The following is a 5,620-nucleotide window of genomic DNA, read 5'->3' as shown; positions in this document are numbered from 1 at the left end:
TCATCCCCCGGGCCCGCGGGGCGCCGGCGGGGGCGGTGGGAGGCACTGGGGGAGTTCGCGGCGGAGCTTAAAGGCACAGGCTGAGAGACAGGAACGGTTCAGCCTGAAGAGCTGGTTTGTTGCTTCACTGAACTTTGGAATTAAGCACTTTTCCTCCTCCCGCTCCCCAGCTGCCTGAGTTGGGAACTGGACCAGTGATGCCCCAGCTCCTGCCTCTCCCCAGTCACGGGACATTCCTGCAGGTCGTTGTACAACTCCCATCCCTTTCAGCAGCAGGATAGAAAGGAAAATAGCTGCCTGAAGTGGGGTGGTTCATACCCGCAACACTGAATTTCCCCCCATCACCAGAACTTGGCAGCCCCCCACACTGAAGCCACGGGGATGGCGTGTTAACCAGCACTGACCCGTGCACACAGAAACCATAAAAGGAGCAGTATTAAAAAAAAACCCCAACAACCTACTAATTTCCTCAGTCAGCCATCCATAGCCGTTCCAATTCATACTGTATTTACCATCCTGACAATCTCTGTGTTAGAACAGCCTAACTGCTGCACAGGAACGGGCAGGGATTATCCAACATCACACATACCCACAGCAGAGGCCAAAACTGGACAGAGTTCCTTGCGCTGAAGTTCATGTTTAAGCCCACAGATGACCCTTCTGCCATCTTGAAAAGACAAAAAATACGTGTAAAACCGAGAACTTGTTTTGCTTTAGTCTGAATTTTTGCCTGCTCCTTGACACGGTCAGCTCTCATCCAACTCCCACTTCTGTCCCTAAGTAGCTTCAACATGAACAGCAAACTTCAGCAGTTCATGTGTTTGATATCAAAGCAATGAAAGAACACAGGATTCTGAAATGATAAAATTATCACAGAGATTTCTCTGAAGTTGATTTTGTTTTGATTATATCCTTTCCTTCCTAACATCTGTTGTCCCATGGATCTCTCCAGACTAAGCAACAACCACTGAAATCTGTTTTAGGTTTCCTTCTGAGCATCGATAATGAAGACTTGGATGATTACAGAATCACAGACTGGTCTGAGTTGGAAAGGACCCAGAAGGATCATTTGAGTCCAACTCTTAAGGGAATGGTCCATATGAAGATCAAACCCAGAACCTCGGTCTTATTAGCACCAAGCTAATAACCAGAAAAATGCTGCAATATCTGTATCTGAACACATTTGGCTGTGAGCCAGTGAACACCACAAGCAGTTCCTGTTCTTTCAGACAGACTGTACATCCCTGTGAAACAGCTGAGTGAGGGATTGACATCCTTCTAATAGTTCACCAGATAAAGAGAATCTGCATGTATCTTTGACTGAATGGAGATGCAAAACTGCATAATCAAAGCCCAAAAGTAATAAGGGGAGGAGGAGAGATAGGACTGCAATAGAAGAAGAAACCAACAAAATCTGTCAGTGGTCAAATAAGTAAGAAATTAGGAGCAGTAGTCTGCACTCCTGCTGAAGGGGCTGGGAGCAAACACTTCAAAGTTAATTGAGAAGTCAAGTCACTAGGGATGTGATCTCTGGCAACCAAACTCTACAGGGGCAGCTGGGACCACCCTTGTCTCTTGTGTTTGCTGCATACACTGTTGCAACGTACAGATAAAATGAACACTGCACTAAAGCAATATAATACTCAAAATTTAATAGAACAATCAGAAAAACACTGTGGTGCACCAGAAGGATTTAAACGTCTTTAACAGTATTTAGCAGGTTTGCTACATTTCATGTTGGAGTGTTGGAAAATGCTGTGCATGGGATATGGAATTATTTCCATGGTCATGAAAATTTCTAGATGCTAAAAACAGAGTGAGAAGAACTTTAAATGGAAGGATTTCAAAGACCATTCACTTCATTCTGCTTCCCAGGAAGATCCTTTTACTGAGGGCATGGAAAAATGAACATGACGTTAAATGGTTGTGTCTCCTAGTTCTTTCCCTGTGGTACAACAGCTAAGAAATGGAATGGGGACAGAAAGCAGCTTATGAAAACTGATCAGAAATGAAGAGTTTTTTATCATGAGAACCCCATCCTGACACATCAAGACGTATGTCACACACACTGCAGCCCCCAAAAGACATTTTAAGTGCAGATTTCCTTGTTTCATTTTCTTTTTCTGCACTGGGAAGAGACATTTCTCATGCTTGAAGGGGAAAAAAAGTACTAGTTAATTTAATTAAATTTTAAGTCTTGATTTCAGAGTGATAAACCAATCATGATATAAGAGAACATAGGAATAGAAAAGAATAATGCTCCTACATAACTTTATGAGAGACATTTCAGAAGAAAAAGCCTTTTTTCATAAAATTAAATTCTGCACTATTCTTTTTTGTAAATATACAAAACTGATGGTTATATGGCTGTCTTCCGCTAGAGTTTCCCTCTCTCTCTTTTTTTCCCTACAGAAATATCACAGAAATATTGAGTGACTCACTAACTTCTTATTAATGAAAGTTGCTTGAACTTCGTTGGAATTGTTTTCAGAGTATGCAACTACTGAACAGCTCTGTAATGGCCACAGAGTTGAAATGCCCTTTGTCCCATCCAGGGGGTACAAAGCCACAAAATAAATATACTCTTCATTTGGACTTCTGGAGGTAATTTGGAATGAATTTTTCATTTGAAACACCTCACCTGGAGCACCGTGTTCACCTGTGGGGTCCTCAGAGCAGGAAGGACATGGACCTACTGGAGTGGGTCCAGAGGAGATGCTCTGAGAGCTGGAGCCCCTCTGCTCTGGAGCCAGGCTGGGAGAGCTGGGGGTGCTCACCTGGAGAGGAGAAGGCTCCAGGGAGAGCTCAGAGCCCCTTGCAGGGCCTAAAGGGGCTCCAGGAGAGCTGCAGAGGGACTGGGGACAAGGCATGGAGGGACAGGGCACAGGGAATGGCTTCCCAGTGCCAGAGGGCAGGGCTGGATGGGAGATTGGGAAGAAATTCTTGGTTGTGAGGGTGGTGAGGCCCTGGCACAGGTTGACCAGAGCAGTGGACTGCCCCTGGATGCCTGGAAGTGTTCAAGGCCAGGTTGGATGTGGCTTTGAACAGCCTGGCCTAGCCCACCCCATGTCATGGGCCTGGAACTAAATGATCTCTAAGGTCCCTTTCCAGTCAAATCATTCCATGATTCTGTGAATAAGACACCTGAAATCCTGAAAATACAGCCTGAAATAACGATTTCTGTGAATAGTACTATTGCCCTAATCACTGTAGTAGGTGGTGTGGGTATTTTTTCCAGCTTTAAAGACTACAGCTGACATGACTGTAACAATGTAATGGAGTACAGCTGACAGGGCAAAAGAAACCTCCTCAAGATCAACAAGACTATAAAATTCTTCCCCTGGGATGGATTAACCCCCACACCACAGAGTCCACGAAGCTCCTTAATGTTCTCTGTCCATATTAGTCCAACCCCATGTTGTGAAGCAGGCTGACCTAGGAAGGGGCAGCAGGCCAAGTCTTGCTGCTCAGGTGGTGTTTCCTTGTAATCCTCCATGTAAAAGGGGGTTTTCCCTGCCCCACACAGAGGAAAACATGGAACATTTGAATGGCTGGGCTAGATGGCTGTGCACTTGCAGAGGATGCAGACATACCTGACCGTAACATGACCTGCTCGGGAGCATCTGTTGGGAGCAGGGTGATCCTAGGAGCCACTGGAGACAGAGATGTCTCAGGTTTGGAGATAAAACTTCAGGAGGAAACACTCTGAAGGGAAAAGGGCCTCCCCTTTTCCTCTACCAATAAGACAAGTGGGTCACAAGAAATTAAAGTGGAAAAAAAACCAAACTGTTTATTAACACCAAAAAACCCCAGGGTAGAACAGGATAAAAAAAAGCCCCTCAAAATACAGCAAATTCCCGGAGAGGGAACAGACACGTGGGCTCGGAGCAGCCGGGGCCGCCCCCACAGGCTGCCCGGACCAGCGAGGAGGGAAGGGAGGCAGCGAGGCAAGGGGAAGGAAAGGGAAAAAACAACAAGAAAAAAAACCCAACAGAACATTTTCCCGGCTAGCTGGAACACAAAGGAAACCCAGAAAAGCAGCCCTGCCCAGACCCCCCGAGCCCTTGGGCCCCCGTTGAACCGCCCTGCACTCGGCCTGGGTGCATCCTAAAGGCACAGCGTCCTTGGGCACTGAGAGGGTGGGTAAGGGATAAAGCGGCTTCATAACGTCACCCCAGGACAACAGAGCACCCCTCTTCTGAAAGCTGCATCTCTTTCCAAGGAGCTCTTCTAACTGAGAGCAGTATGCAGAGGTGATCTAGAGAGTCAAATCTATCTTGGAGGTGAAACTGAGAAACCGTGAATATGGGAATTGTATTTAAACAGAAAATCCAGATCAAAATACTGTCTATGCCTCGTTAAAGTTCCCACAAGAAGAAAAATAGGACAGATTTGCAGCATAGCCAAGTCCTGGAGTCCCCAGGTGGTCCAAGAACTCCCCAGTTAATCACTTGCACAAGTGAGGCAATGAGCTGATTTGAAAGTCGGCAATTGACTGAACACATTTGCAAAAACACATTTCAACAATGGGCACAGGAGCTCTCCAGGTGGGAATTTCAGTGTGCCCTGAAACCAACCTTCAGGCAGCACCTGAACATAGAGCAATCCCTGTACTTAACTGAGCCATCATCCTGGGCGGAGAATGTGGAGAATCCAGCCCTTCCTCCCAGAGCTGCCCGAGGGGGTTTTGCTGCAACACTGAGCAAGGTGTACAGAGATAAGATGCTTGTAAATAGTCCGCACAAACTGTGCCTGCAGATGCAGAAATGGTCACGTAGGACAGATCTTTGGCAAATGCCCAAGGTAGTCAGGAGAAGCTCGGAATGTCAAGATTTTCACTAGTGATGGATCTGCACCTGTGGCACTGTGGGGAGAACTGTGGGCTCCACCACAAGCGTTCAGCAAACCAGCAGTTCAGTCAACCTCCTCCTGTTTGAATGGTGTCACTCTGCATTAGAGCATTACTTTCTGCCAAGACCCAAAATATGGGCTTTTTAAAAAAAAAACAAACCCAAACAACCACCCCCCCCGCAAAAAAAAAAAAAGGCAAAAAACCCCCTCCCACCAAACCCACAAAACCCACCAAAAAACCACAAACAACAAATGCTCTGTCCTTGTCTATGCAACAGATACAGGAATAGCCAAGTACAAGAATATAATGGTCACACAATTCGTTCATTAAGCTGATTTTGTTCCAGCATGCAGATGTATGTCTAAATCTAGCATACCAGGCACTGTTTCAACTAATACAGGCTGAGGTTTACAACACTTTAGGATGAGCTTCGTGTCCAGGTTGTCTCTTAGTATTTACCACCCTCTATTTAAAACAAACCCAATCTTTCTGGTTTTGAACTCTCCTTGTCTGAATGGAAGCAGCTGTCTCAGTTCCCCAGTGACAGCCCAGACAGAAACGCTCTCTTGCTGCAGCTCGTTTTTTTGGCGGGTTGGGTTGTTTTTGTTGTTGTTTGTTTGGGGTTTTTTTTGGGGGGGGGGGTTGTTGGTTTGGGTTTTTTTGTTGTTTTTGTTGTTGTTTTTTAGAGTCAGATATCACAAGAAATTTCTCAGTTTCTCTTTTCTCAGCTGTACTGTGTATTTAAAAGTGAAATGCAGGAGTGGAATT

Source organism: Aphelocoma coerulescens, unplaced genomic scaffold (assembly GCF_041296385.1).
Source record: "Aphelocoma coerulescens isolate FSJ_1873_10779 unplaced genomic scaffold, UR_Acoe_1.0 HiC_scaffold_73, whole genome shotgun sequence".
Taxonomy (NCBI): domain Eukaryota; kingdom Metazoa; phylum Chordata; class Aves; order Passeriformes; family Corvidae; genus Aphelocoma; species Aphelocoma coerulescens.
The sequence above is the reverse complement of the archived record's forward strand: the minus strand, read 5'-3'. Positions refer to the sequence as shown.